The following is a 15,814-nucleotide window of genomic DNA, read 5'->3' as shown; positions in this document are numbered from 1 at the left end:
AATTTAAAAAAAATCGTTCGTTTGTTTTCAATTATATGTGATATTATGAATCCGCTGGGAATACTTTTAATCCCTCATAAATGAATTTATTTTTTATTGATCAAGTCGATTATTTACCGGCAAGTTCATGTAACTTGCCTCAAGGCAAAATACCAATACCAACTAGTTTTTATATAATTTATTAGACTTTTTCACATTGTTTTACAATTATTGTTGTCTAAAATGTATATTTGACGCAAATATATTTGTTTTTTTCGTAATTTACATCAACTTTTATTTGATAATTTTTTCGTCCACACCAAGCCGATCTTATGTACAGTGTTAATAAAATCTTGATTTTCTTGAGATATTGATCATGCATCGCGGAGTTACAAAATTGGCTAAAACAAAAATTCGTGTCTAAAAATTTTCTATACCCAATTTACGCATATAACCAGCTAGGTTCAAAATGTTGAAATTTACTTAAAGTTGCCACGTACAAATTTTTGTCTTTCTGTTACATTTCTTAACTATCTGGTCTGCCACATTTTTGTCAAACAATGTCTAATAGTTACAAAATCTATTTGTTTTCGGTACACCCTTGCTGCTTCTTCCTATTTCTATTGGATAAAACGTTGGAAAGTTGCGACAATAATTTTTTCGGTTTATGTACTTTTGTACACAGTGAGAGTAATGAAATTTGATATTTATATTTTTTTTTCATAATTGGTGAATCTATTTATAAGTTTTAGAACAACGAACTACTCAATTGGAGAATTGAACAATCTCTCCTCTTGTTATTTCTCAAATAGGTAAATCTATATATTATATATTTACTATTGACTTCACACACCATACAGAACTTTATTCTAAATTTGTCTGGTTCATTTGGAAACAACTCCCCAAATAACATTTATTACCATCAGTCTTATTGACCGACCGCGGTAGTTAGGCCACTTAACATTTTTTTTTTGGAAAATAAGAAAAAATAACTGAAATCAAAGAGTGAAGAAAGTATTATTAATATATTCTGAGAATTATCATATATTTTGATAATCTTATTTTAAGGTTTCAAATTGTCTAATTTTATGTTTTACAACAAGATTGGAAAGGTCAATTTGGCCGGAGTTGGTAGGACATAAAAAAAATCTAAATTTTGATACGAGCATCATAAGATACACGCACAATTATTAGTATCTAGTAGTATGGATAATGATATGTGGAAGGCCATCAACCGAATCGATTTTATGAACAAATATAAGAAATAGTTGCATGTGACGCGGTCTGTGCTCGTTGTATTGTGTTTAAATTGCTCTTTTTAGCAGTACCCCAAAGTTGTAATCCGTAGGTCCACACGGGTTTGATCACAGCTTTATATATAAGTAATTTGTTGTAAGTTGATAATTCTGATTTTCTGTTTAGAAGCTAATAATAATTTTTGAATATTAGATCTATTTGTTGTTTTTTGTTCTTTATGTGTACTTACCAGTTGAGTTTCCTGTCCAAGTGAATGCCGAGATACTTTATTGATTCTTTGGGCGGAATAATTGCATCGTTGAGTACAACTGCGGAGCAAGTTTGGGTGCGAAGCGTGAAAGTCATATGAACTGATTTTGAGCTATTTACTCCTATCCTCCACAACGAAAACCATTTGTCAGCGAAGCGATAGTGCTGAAGACTGTCGGTAGCTGCAGTCGGATCTTTGTTTGTGGCGATGATGCACGTATCAGCAAATGTGGCTAAACTAGTGTCAGTTGAAGTTAATATAATAATACATAATAAATACGCCAATTTGTAAACAATCAATTGTAAACAACTTGTCAGCATTCTCTGCTAAATATAATTATGTTTATAGATTGCAGAATTAAAATAAAATAAAATAAAATGTGACGCGGTCTCTGTACGATATGATATCCTCAAGTCGGATAAGCGATCTAGGGCCTTTTTGTCGGATGCCGCAAAATGAGATCGCCGCGGCATCCATGATTAGGAGTGCAGAGCAGTTGCGCCTCCGGGTGGATTTCATTTCTTCGGCGGACTCCGTCAGTCATTAGAGGTCAATATTGTACGCGGCCACCACGCCACAAAGGATACGCTGCACTAATAGTCTCACTAATATTTTTATAAACCTGAGTGTTTGATGGTGCGAACTCTCCGCAGAGTGATAAATCACTGTCTGTCACATTTCGACGTGTATTATGCCTCCGTTTCGTTCTCGTTTCTTTTTATTTTCATACCGGCATGTACCAGATTTTATGACGTTTTTATGTGCGTCAAGATAATCTTGAAATGTAATTTAATAATTGGATACTAAATTAAGAAAATATTTTTGTCAAAGATACCGTGCGACAGACCTAACTGTACTTTAATCATTTTTGCTTAAGCTGGAATAAACTTGGCGTGCTGTAACTATTTTTTTAATGTAAAACTGAGATTTTTTTTAACTCTATTATTGATCACAATCGAAATTCATTCACGTTTACTGACGAAAATCGAGATGAAAAATGATGTGGTAAAACGGTGCAAAATTAGGCATTTTTGTAAATATATTTACGCATTATAAAAATAGAACTAGTGGTGTATGGCATCGTGCCTTAAGATAAAATGCTGGAACTTCCCGTACTGTAACAAAATATTCGAGGAATAATATTACATGTTTTCAAATAGATTATTATAAAGTTTTAGAACTGCAGCTAGAATTAAAATTAACCTGAATTATTTTCGATATATAAAAAAAAAATTTTGAAAAAAAAAAATAAAATTTTTATTTTGCAAAAGCAATTTTTTCGTCAACACAAGCAGAAAGTTTTTTGAATCATTCAAATCGTATGCTTCGTTCTTTCAAAAACTGCCATTTTTTGTACACTTATCTCTGTATCTTCGAAACGGCTGGACCTGTCTTTGCCAAAAACTAACCACCACTTCTCCTTATAATTACTAATTAAACGTTTTTAAATCATTTAAATCCGATGCTCCATTCTCTCAAAAACTCGATTTCTATTTTCTGCACTCTTTGCTCTATATCTCCGTAACGGCTGGACCTGCCTTTGTCAAAAAGTAATCAGTACATCTCCCTATCAATAGGAACCAAATGTTATTTAAACCATTCAAATCGGTTCATCGGTGCCCCCGAAAACGTGAACAAGAAAAAGCGGACATACAAAACACACACACACGCATCGATTTTTTCTGAGGTATGCCAAAATGTTCAGAAACTTTCAAAACGTGAAGATATGCAAATATTTTTATTTTTGATTTTCGGCTTATAACTATAACTAACCTTAAGGAAAGTTAAAAATAGAAACTGACCAAAAAAAAATGATGCTGCGGGGTCGCCAACCCCTACCACTTGGTTTCAAACTTATTTTCCCAATTTTCACGGCGATTGGAAGCATAGGACATAGACAGACTGACAAATACACATACATTCATTTTTATATATACAGAAAAAAAAATGTATATATAGAAAAAAAAATTATGATTTTGTGACATGAAATGGATCTGTCATCAAGCAAAGCACTCTCGACTCGAATGATGACGTCAAGGGAGACGCACCTCATCCCATATTTCTAAGAATTATATAAAATACCGTTAAAAATTCAATCTTAATAAATTATCTTTATTGTAATTTTTTGAAGAATTTGAAATGAAGATTTGGAAAAAATATACTTTTTTGAAAATTTTGAAAATCTGCTAGAAACCATTGGACCGTAAAAATTTACATTTTCGACTTATTGCGATTATCATAACTAACCATATGGAAAGTTAATAAATAGTAAAAAATCTTATTGAAATAGATTAATTCATTCTTGTTATAATATACTTATAAAATATTTCCACATATCAATAAGTTCATCGTAAATCGCCTTAAGGTAAAATACCACACCCAATCACAACTAATTATTTTATACAGCTATGCTTTAAAACATGCGAAATAACCTGAGACTTTAGAATATATGTTATTTTATTTACATAATTCAGTTAAATAGCAAAACTTATTCAATATAAATACTAGTACAGATACATTTGTCACATCAATAACTTCTTTTTTTCGTTTTAACGAGCCATGCTCAGGTGTTTCAAAAACGGCTGCTGCAAACGAAAATATTTGAAAAATACATCATCTCTTGGCATTGGCAGACTATCGATTTGCAAGATAGCTAAGACTGTGGGCATCGCAAAAGAACCAGTCATCATATTCTGGACATAAAAGAGCAATCGGCGCGAAGGGTGCCGCGTTTGTTACTTCGGAAAACAAGTGCAACCGTAAACTATATCGGCGAAGTTTTTGGCGCTGTTTCAGAGCAATCTGGTAAAATTTTTGCGTCGTTTTATGATCGTCAGCAAAACATTAATTCACTGGCCCAGAAACAATGGACTTCGAACGACAAACGTGCTCCGAAAAAGACGAATACTGCTTGATTAGCCGGAAAGGTGATGTCGTTTATCTTCTAGGATTTGCAAGGTATGATTCACATTGATGGCCTTTAGAAGCGTGAAACAATCACTAGACGATACTATTCTGAGTTGACGATGATGATGAATTGAATAAAAAGCGGCCCCCTTTTACGAAGAAAATAGTGATATTCTACAACGATTGCACGTCGGCTTACACCACCGCTTTTACCATGGCCAAATTTCGCTACGAATTAGTGCCTCATCTGCCTCACTTTTCAGGTTTGGTCCTCTGTAATTACTCTGTGTTTGCAAACCTGCGAAAGTGTAATGAAAAGTTCATCGCCGCTAGCTGCAAACCTCGAGAAAACGTATTTTTTAGGCGTTGAAAATGTTGGAGTATCACTGGGTCAAATGTATAGAGCTTGAAATTATGTAAAATAAATTGCCACTTTTTAAATATTTTTCTTTTTTCATTGGTAGCCTAAGTACTAAGTGACCGGCTCTCGTATATCAATGCCAGTTCGAATGTTCAGCTCGTCATCGCCTGAAATTAAGTTTACAGTATTTTATTTAGTTCATACCAGTATGCATTTGGTATCGAATGTTCTATTAAATACTTCAAATTACATTATGATTGAGACTACATTAACTAAGCCAGTATAGCAATATAAATCATATAGAACTAAAAAACATGAGAAAACTAATGTTTTTGAATATAAAGTAAAAACCATACGTCAAAAACTTTTTCATAAATTCAAGCATTTTGTACAATGATATAGAAACTATATTATGTTAACCCTCCGTCGGTCGGAGTGGTCTGCCCAGACTTTTTTCGACTTCAATTTAAAAAAAATACTTCTAGTAATCCTATCGAATTGACTGTCGATCAAGGAAAAAATCAGGACTAAAAATATACAGAGGGATAATTATAAGGATATTAACTTTTTTATACTTCGAACGGTCGGAGTGGTCTGTCTAGACCCATACATTTTGTATGAAATATACGCTTTTTGATATATGTAAACCAGTATTTTGTTTTTTTCTGGTATTTGCTGGTAATCAACAATTTTTCTACCCGTACTGCGTTCGAAATTTTTTTTTGCAAACCTGTAGTGAAATTATATTTTCAACTTAAAATTTTACAGATCATTTCAAAGGCACGCACCTCATTTCGTTTTCATTTGAATTTCAAATTCATTTCGAAGAAGCCGAAAAAGAATAAATATTGTTTTTCATTGATATAAAACAGAAAAATTAACAAAAAATTGCAACGATTTTTTTATATTCCTTGATTTTTTTAATATAATATAATATATAATTTTTTTTATTATAAGCAAGCTCAACACATGCAAAAGACGGTAAAAAAAAAATTAAAACTATAAATATTTACTACTAATAATCATTAATATATAAGGCGCCAAAAACTCATTTACCCCATATAATTTTTTTTTTTTGTTACAATTGATTTTTGTTAACCCCATATAAATGCATGTAAAATAAATAGTGGTCCAGCCAGACCACTCCGACCGTTCGAAGGTGAATAAATATCCGACCGACGGAGGGTTAATATAAATCGAATGATTGGAGTTCAATTAAGTTTCAAAATTGAGCCAAGATAATCATAGATAGTTATAGGTAATATTAATACAGAATACTCACTAAATAGAGCTGAATCTCAGTGATTCATTGCTCGTTGAGCACCCTGCACGGCAGCAACATGGGCTCGACGATTTTGTAACCATTTTCTCGCCCGACGTATTAAGCAGCACGATACAAAGGTTACAATCAGCAGTGCCGCATTCGCGGTGGTAATGTGTTGCGTCCACGAAACCTCAGGTGCTGGCGGCTTCAAGGAATTGGCCCAAAAAAAACCCATTTTGTATTAAGAAAAACTAGAAAATTTTGTGATATTTGTACTTGAGTAAATTTGGAAACTTTAGAATTTTGTGCGTTACTTTCAACTATTTTTATTGTTGGCGCGTATACTAGATTTGAAAATTACAGCATAATTCAAATATCCTAATAGCCATGAAAATTTGTTCAAAAAATCGTATGACAAGTGTGTATGTTTATTTTTAGTTAATTGTATTACTAATTCTAATTTATTATTATTTAATGTATTTATTAAGTTATTATTAACTGTCCGCAGGAGTAGTTTATATTTTCGCGAGAAAATCCGTTTTGCTAATTTTATGTTTTCTAGGCGTTTTAAAAAATTAGACCTGAATCGATTTTGACCTGAATCGAATTAGACCAAATTAGGAAAAAGTACGTGTGTATATTTATGTGTATGTGAGTCGATTTTTGATTTTTGTCGACCTTTTCTTAAGAATAGCTAAACCTTTTTAAAAGATTTTTGATACGATCGGCTGAGGCTTTTTTGAGAATTACCAGAAAAGTTTGAAAAACTATTCCAAATATATCATTTGGAAATCGTACTGATTAGTTTTTGAAAAATATCGGCCAGGTTTCTTCGTAAATGATTGTTAATAAAAAGTTTTTCGACGATTTTAATGAATCATTATGTGGCCACAAAGTTTCTGAACATTTATGAAATATCAAAATATGCATCTAGAAAATACTTGGGGTATGTGTCAGGCATGTATCACGTTATGATGCTCCAAAGCAGTGATTTCCAAAGTGGTCCACATGGACCCCCAGGGGTCTACGAGAGCGAAAGCTAAATTTGGGAGTCCACGGCATATTTAGTAATAAACTAAATAATAAGAATAAAGGGGGTATTCTAGTGTAGAAATTCAAAAAAATCGTTTTTTTTTATTTCATGTTTTCAAAGTTGAACTATCTAAGAATATGGGTACGAGAAGGTTTTTGAAAATTTGAATTATTTTTGGAGATATAGGCATTTTACTGACTTGGTCTCCATACTGGTTTGGCTTCACGCAAAACTTCAAATGCGTTTTTGACACGATTTCTTGAGTTTTAATCAACCGATTGACTTGAAATGTTCAGAGAATCTTGTTTATAGCCCAAACTAGGATTATCCCCAAATTCCAATTTTTACTATTAAATTTCAAATTATTTATTATTCAATTTTGACAAATTATTTAATTTGTCGCCAATTTGTAAAAAAAATTTTTTTTACTCATCGCTAGTTCGAGCGATTGCGACATCATTGTAGATTAATAATCTTTATTTTTTTACATTTCCGATGGCTAGGAGGGCTGAAATCATGTCAAGACTGTCATGCCAATCAAATCATGTCAATTTTTTGAGACCACCCACTTCATCAGCTTCCAGTTTTTACAATTTTCACCTTTTTTATTTTTTAATTTTTGTTTCGTATTTTAATAATATTAATAAACAAGTGGTAAAAAAATGGATAGTCAAAACATTCATTGCTTTCTTTTACGACACTACGCTAGAATACCCCCTTAAGTTTTATATAAGTTGTCTGTTAAAATGCTGCATTTTGGCAAGACTTTTTGCGCCGATTCTATCAATACTAGACAAAATACTTTGTCCTGGATCTCTTTTAAAAAATCCAAAATAATTTTTTCTTCTCATTTGAAGCAATTTTTTTCAAACTTTCGGAATCGCTTTATGTCCAAGTATTATAAGTTGGAGGAATATTTACATTTTATTAAATTGTGATTTTTCTTGAGGAAATCTGGTTTCTTGCCACCTCTTTCTTACTGATTTTTATGAGTAAGAAGTTTTTTTGATAATTTGTTGAAGCGTTTTTGGCTGCTTTGCATATAACTGCATAGAATGGGATGTGACACCAGTCACCAAGTCAAAATCATTTTTCAAATAAGTCTTAAAAATAGGAATTTCATGTATCAAATACTAATATTAATTTGCATGTTTATTGGTTATTGTTTATAAAATTGTTTTTATCTCTTAAAGTTGTTGTGCTATAAGTGACTAATTTATCGGTGAATGGTCAAAACTTAGAAAAACCTATTTTTTGGCATTTTTTTAGCATTTTTTTAGCAAAATTCAAACTTTTTGAAACGATTTCTGTAGTACGACTTGTACTTTGCCACAAAATTCGACTCATCGTTTGGCAAAAATATCTTTTCAGCGAGCATTCTTTTGTGATCTAAGAACAGGATATGATCGCTGATCTAAAGAATATAGTGAGTGGAAAAGCTAATTGGAGCGCAGTTCATGTTTTTTCTGCAACTGTTTTCACGGATTTGTGACTTGGCGCGTTGACCTGGTGACGCAGTACGGTTTTCTTTTTCAATGAGGCTCTTTTGCAATTTTGATATTCAAATGCTCCAATAACGTTACACAATAGCCACTGTTGATTGTCTGGGTTTTCTCAAGATAGTTGATAAAGATCATTACTTGAAAATCTCAAAAACTGACGCCATAACTTTACCAGCTGATCTTTTGCATTTCTTCTCATCGTGTCTAGTCCACTCGGCTGACTGTCTATTCAAGTGTAATTTTAATTTAAGTGTAAATGTGTCTCCAGGTCACATCCATGGTTACATATTGAAGTAAAAATTCAGTTTTATGATCAAATGCGAGTCCGCGCGGCACCGATTTAGTACAGAGCCTTTTCTTATTCAAATATTCGCGATCCTGCTATCTCAGGTAATTTTACTTTTCGGTTTTCCAAAACGTTTCGGTAGTGGCTTTTAGTGTAACTACCTAAATTGGCCTTTCAAAGCGATTAGTATCGTCAGTGTCTGTATGGTCACGATTAAAACCGGCAAACCATTTCTCCGCCGATTGCCTCGATTTGGCGCAATCCATATACCACTTATCAAGCAATACTGTGGTAGCAATGGTGTTTCAACCCATCAAAAAGCAATGATAAATTAACTCACGAAATTGCTTTCAGTTCATGGTTTCGAGCAAATCAAAAGTAGCTTCACTCGAACAACTGTAACTTATGAACTAATCGTCGGATTATCATCAAACTTTGACAGATATCTTCTTAAAGTTGGTGCTGTACACAAGTAATTTTGTGCTTTGGTGCATACTAAAATGCAAATATAGTTAATTTCTGGGTTGGCCATTGAAGAAAGTTGCTTATTAAAATATTTGCTGACAAATATTATCGGTTTGGTAGTGCTTAATGATGTTTTTGATTATTATAGCAGTTCTATCGTTAGATGTTCCACTTGCATTGGTGTTGTGGAAATAAAATTTGTTTAATATAAAGTTACTAAAGCGTATTTTCGAAATTGGCATAATATTAATTTGATAATGTATTGAACTCGATTTTAACTTATTGATTATGATTTGATTGTTTATAATTAGAAAAAAATCTATAATAATTACTATATAAAATATTTCTCAATATAAAACAAACTTTGTGAAAGTTATACAAGTAATACACAAAACATATCATAGTTTCATATTTTATTGCTGCTTGAGTGACGGATTTTCTTCTAAACTAATGGACATTGTGTTTTAATTATAAATCAGTAGACTTAAAATTAAAAGTCACAATTGTAAGTTTACAAAATAATATTTTAAAAGCCTTCAAAATATATAAAAAAAATGATAGGTGGACTGCAGAGTTGACTATTTATTATTTATGAAAAAATAAATTTTAGTGCAAACATTACAAATTTACAAGATTATTATTATAAATAAAGTTTTTTTTTCAAATTTTTTGAATATGTATAATATTTAAAAAAATAATTTATTTAAAAAAAACTGTTTATTAACTTCCCGTAGGGTAAGTTATTGTAATGGGCCGAAAATCGGAATTGAAAATTTTTACATTTCTCGACGTTTTGAAGGTTTCTGAACGTTTTGGCATACCTCAGAAAAAATGGATGTGTGTGTGTGTGTGTGTGTGTGTGTGTATGTATGTGTGGATACAAATTTCCAGTCACGTTTTAGGGCGCACGGATCAACCGATTTGAATGGTCCAAAAAACATTCGATTCCTATTGATTGGGAAAAGAGCTGATTAGTTTTTGGCAAACGCAGGTCCAGCCGTTTCGGAGATACGGAGCAAAGAGTGCAGAAAATAGAAATCGAATTTTTGAGCGAACGCAGTATCCGATTTGAATGATCTAAAAAACATTCAATTAGTAATGATTGGGAGAAGTGTTTATTAGTTTTTGGCAAAGGCAGGCCCAGCCATTTTGAAGATACGGAGCTAAATATGTAAAAAATGGCAGTTTTTGAGAGAACTAAGCGTCCGATTTAAATAATTCAAAGAACTTTCTGCTTGTCTTAACAAAATAATTGATTTTGAAAAAAAAAATTTTGTTCCAATTTTTTTTTTTTTTTTTTTAGTATTTTGTTTATCGAAAATATTTCAGATTTTATTTTTAATTCTGACTATAGTTCTAATATACTTTAGAAATAATTTCAACTCTGCAATTCAGTTTATATAATTCTTATAAATATTACACAATGTTACATTTGAAAACATTCAGTATTCCTCGAACATTTCGTTACGGTGCGGGAAGTTCCAGCAATTTGCCTTGAAGCACGATGCCATAATTGCCTCAAGACAGAATTCCACTTACAGCTAGTTCAAATATATTTTTGAACACGTCAAATTGTAGCATATAATCTAGTATGTAAGAAAAACAATTGGACGCATCTTTTTAAAATTCAAAATTTCATCCAAACCATGTGGTTTGATTCCACTTTTACGGTTCATCGGAAAACTGTCTGGGACGATTATTGCATTGAAAGCGGTTTTATAATAATACTGCTATCGTTTTTATTATGTTTTTTGGTGAACTTCACAATAAAATGGATTAAAAGATGGAACGAAAAACCGAACGACTCCACCCCGACCATCAATGCTCAGCAGGATAGTGATCATTTCAACTTGTACATCAACAGGCCCAATTTTCACAGCTATATTAAATGACCGAATGGTAATTAGGTAACAATGAAAATAATACATAAATAGTCGTTGAAAAAATAAATAAAAAGGTATTAATAAGGTATTGTTTAAATGAAAGTGAAATTCAGAAAAATCTCACTAATTGTCATTGAGTATAGTTCAAAACATTGCATTAGATAATAGCGAAATATTAACCAGTGCATGCAAATATTAGCTTTACGATAGCAAAATTAGTTATTAAATGACTTAGACACAGCATATATATGCATGGATCAAATTCATCGGAAAACACTTCACACGTAATTACCTTAATACGTATCATATGTAGTTACTTATTACTATGATGTTGAAATAGACAATAATATTTTGTAAATTAAATATTTTAAATTGTATATAATATATATTTTCTGAATCATTTCAGATATGCCGACTGTTTCCTGAAAGTAAAGTTTATACGTCAAGTTAAATTAATAGTTTAAGACGAAAAGAAATGTATTAAAATTATAAATTATAATACAATGCAATAGAAATATAATCATTTTAATGTTGTGATGAAACACATTTGTATTTTTATCTTATTAACTTGCCCTAGGGTGAGTTGAAGTAATCGCGAAAAATAAAAATAATTTATTATTTTGGGGCACTTTTTGCCCCATTTCTGTTTTTGAGAGAAAGGAGCGTCTAATTTCAAAAATTGAAAAAAAAATTACTTGTATTAGCAAAATGAAAAACTGATCAAATTTTTGGGAAGGGTAGGTTCAGCGAAAAAAGCAAAAAAATGCCATTTGTGGCAGTCAAAATGATCATGAGACATATGTCAAATTGTTAGATATTTTACAGGGATTTTAATAATAAATACAAATTTTGTTTACAGGTACGGTTACAGTATCAAGATTTATAATGTTTAACGTATAATTTTTAATGTTTGTATAAACTACGCAGTGCGACTGGTTTGAAATAAAGTACTAATTTTCAAAATAAAAATGAAATATAATAAATATCTTTTTCAAAAAAAATCAAATTACGGTACAGGAAGTTTCAGCAACATGAGTTAGTTACCAGTTTTATTGACACTGAGACAAAAACACCTAAAATTAAATATCTTTCAATAAATACTTCAAAATATCTGTTAATAATATTATTATTAGATAAAAGTATTAGCAACTAGTAATCATTCTATAAGAGTTCACAAAGCTTTACAGATTTATCTATAAGTCACAATTCAAGGTGTACTACATAATTATTATAATCACAAAACCAAGTGTTCAAAATTATACACTCATAACGTTCGAAAATAAACTAAAAAACATCGGACATGGAATTATTAAACAAAATCGAAATTTCTTGTAAAAATTTCACTTTATATACAATTACCATTTAATTTTTATGAATTTAACACTAACACTTAGGAGTGAGCTTGGTCTGGTCTGGTGTTTTCGACATAGGCAGAAGCAATGCGACAAGCCTGCAACAGTATTTTTATCTCAGATACATTGTACTTTGGAAGTAATTGCATTAATAAAGTAACTGCTATTACTACTATATACAGAAAACTGTTGACTATTAACTTTATACAACATCGAAATTTATCTAATCTACATCACATTTGACTATAAGGGTACTCTACCGAAAATGGTAAAAGTAGATAACCAGGTGGGGTGAGCTTGGTCTGGTCTGGTTGCTTATGCAAGTCTGCACCCGTTGACTGTTCTCGAAAAAGGCAGAAGTGACGCGATAAGCCTGCAACAGAAATTTTATCTCGAATATATTATACTTTGAAAATAATTACATTAATGAAGTAACTGCTACTACTACTATATAGAGAAAACTGTTGACTATTAACTTTATGCAATATCGAAATTCATCTAATCAACATCACATTTGACGATAAGGGTACTCTACCGGAAATGGTACAATTTTTTTTTCTTTACTTTTGCCGTATATGATATTTTATGGCATTTAAGTAGATCACCAGTTGGGGTGAGCTTGGTCTGGTCTGGTTGCGTATGCAGGCCTGCACCCATTGACTGTTCTCGAAAGAGGCAGAAACGACGCGACAAGCCTGCAACAGAATTTTTATCTCGAATACATTGTACTTTGAAAATAATTATATTAATAAAGTAACTACAACTACTACTACTATATACAGAAAACTGTTGACTATTAACTTTATGCAATATCGAAATTTATCTAATCTACATCACATTCGATGATAAGGGTACTCTACCGAAAATGGTACGTTTTTTTTTCTTTACTTTTGCCGTGTAGAGGATATTTTATAGCATTTAAGTAGATAACCAGGTGGGTTGAGCTTGGTCTGGTCTGGTTGTGTATTGAGGCCTGCTGCACCCATTGACTGTTCTCGAAAGAGGCAGAAACGACGCGACAAGCCTGCAACAGAAATTTTATCTCGAATATATTATACTTTGGAAATAATTACATTAATAAAGTAACTACTACTAGTACTATATAGAGAAAACTGTTGATTATTAACTTTATGCAATATCGAAATTTATCTAATCTACATCACATTTGACGATAAGAGCACTTTACCGAAAATGGTACAATTTTTTTTTCTTTACTTTTGCCGCATATGATATTTTATGGCATTTAAGTAGGTCACCAGTTGGGGTGAGCTTGGTCTGGTCTGGTTACGTATGCAGGCCTGCACCCATTGACTGTTCTCGAAAGAGGCAGAAGCGACACGACAAGCCTGCAAAAGAAATTTTATCTCGAATACATTGTACTTTGGGAATAATTACATTAATAAAGTAACTACTACTACTACTACTATAAACAGAAAACTGTTGACTATTAACTTTATACAATATCGAAATTTATCTAATCTACATCACATTCGATGATAAGGGTACTCTACCGAAAATGGTACGTTTTTTTTTCTTTACTTTTGCCGTATAAAGGATATTTTATAGCATTTAAGTAGATAACCAGGTGGGTTGAGCTTGGTCTGGTCTGGTTGTGTATGCAGGCCTGCTGCACCCATTGACTGTTCTCGAAAGAGGCAGAAACGACGCGACAAGCCTGCAACATAAATTTTATCTCGAATACATTATACTTTGAAAAAAATTACATTAATAAAGTAACTACTACTACTACTACAATATACAGAAAACTGTTAACTATTAACTTTATACAATATCGAAATTTATCTAATCTACATCACATTTGACGATAAGGGTACTCTACCGGAAATGGTACAATTTTTTTTTCTTTACTTTTGCCGAATATGGTATTTTATGGCATTTAAGTAGATCACCAGTTGGGGTGAGCTTGGTCTGGTCTGGTTGCGTATGCAGGCCTGCACCCATTGACTGTTCTCGAAAGAGGCAGAAGCGACGCGACAAGCCTGCAACAGAATTTTTATCTCGAATACATTGTATTTTGAAAATAATTATATTAATAAAGTAACTACTACTACTATTACTGTATACAGAAAACTGTTGACTATTAACTTTATACAACATCGAAATTTATATAATATTGCCTTACATTATACATCATATTCCAGATGGCTTTAGGTATTATTATAAATAAATAAAAAATACCGCACCTTGAATTCGACAAATATTGCAAAGTTAATTCATAGGCAACTTTTATTATTTTAATTTAAAGCTATCTACGTAATAGTTAATAATTTGATAATATAATTTTGATAAATTAATGATAATATAGATTTGATAACTCTCCCAAAAATTATTCTTAAATGTGAAAAATATCCAACCATAGTTTACAAGTTTATAAGCTAATTTTTTGAAGACTTACATATATACAAATATGTAATACCTATAACTCTTCCACATATTCTATAGATTATTTTTTTAATAGATTCTTCAAGAAAATTGTTTGTTTATTTATCAGTTGCATGGAATAGGAACTAACGAATAAAGAATGAAGTCGTTTATTTCTACAACTTGATAAACTTCTAAGTTATTAAGCCGTTATCTAAACGATAAGGGTATGAACACCTTTATATAAACAAGTATAAATGTAAGCACCCTACTGGAGATGCTATAATAATTTTTTTCATTATTTTTGAACAGCAATCAGAACTTCCGAGTTCTATAAGCTGTTGTGCTGATTCAACTTAATACTAGTATAGTCAGTTCTATAGATGGCAGCCCATCTGTATGATGAATTATTATTACAATTTCAGTAACAGGGCGAATATTTATTGATGCAGCAATGCCGTACAAAGGCTATTTTATATACTTGGAATCATATTGTTATCTACATTTCCAAGTAAAAACCGTTGTCACAACTGCTTGACATAAAAATGGGTACTGTCGACCAATGTGTTTTTATTATAAAATCATCATCTTACTCAATATCTCATTATAAGTAGACGTTTTGAGGAAATATTGCAAGAAATATAGCCATATAAAGCTAATAATATTAGGATGTTTCTATTAATATGCTGCTACATAATTAATTTATATTAAAATATATCTACCAAATACTATGTGCTAGAAAGCAATGCCTTGTCACAACATGGAAAACCCAGCGCATGGCGTTCGACGCAGTGGAAAAGCGTTTGTTTCCCATTCCGCCTACATAATGTTCTCAAGTCATCATTTGAAAAATCGGTGTTGCAAGCATGACGACTTAATGGTGCCCTTGCCAA

The 15,814-nt window shown here is 31.7% G+C and overlaps 1 long non-coding RNA gene across 1 annotated transcript in view; it reads left to right on the top strand.

Annotated features, from left to right (window-relative positions):
- The window catches only part of LOC113374599, a 109,817-nt gene extending 98,646 nt beyond the window's left edge, over positions 1–11,171 (top strand). The window contains exon 3 of the long non-coding RNA XR_003367004.1: positions 11,088–11,171. This is a non-coding gene — a long non-coding RNA (uncharacterized LOC113374599). The remainder of the gene's footprint in view (positions 1–11,087) is intronic.
- Positions 11,172–15,814: the final 4,643 nt, after the last annotated feature.

Source organism: Ctenocephalides felis, unplaced genomic scaffold (genome assembly GCF_003426905.1).
Source record: "Ctenocephalides felis isolate EL2017-DRISC unplaced genomic scaffold, ASM342690v1 CF-g0.4_SCAFFOLD_01886, whole genome shotgun sequence".
Taxonomy (NCBI): domain Eukaryota; kingdom Metazoa; phylum Arthropoda; class Insecta; order Siphonaptera; family Pulicidae; genus Ctenocephalides; species Ctenocephalides felis.
This window is presented reverse-complemented; position numbering and strand designations above follow the sequence as displayed.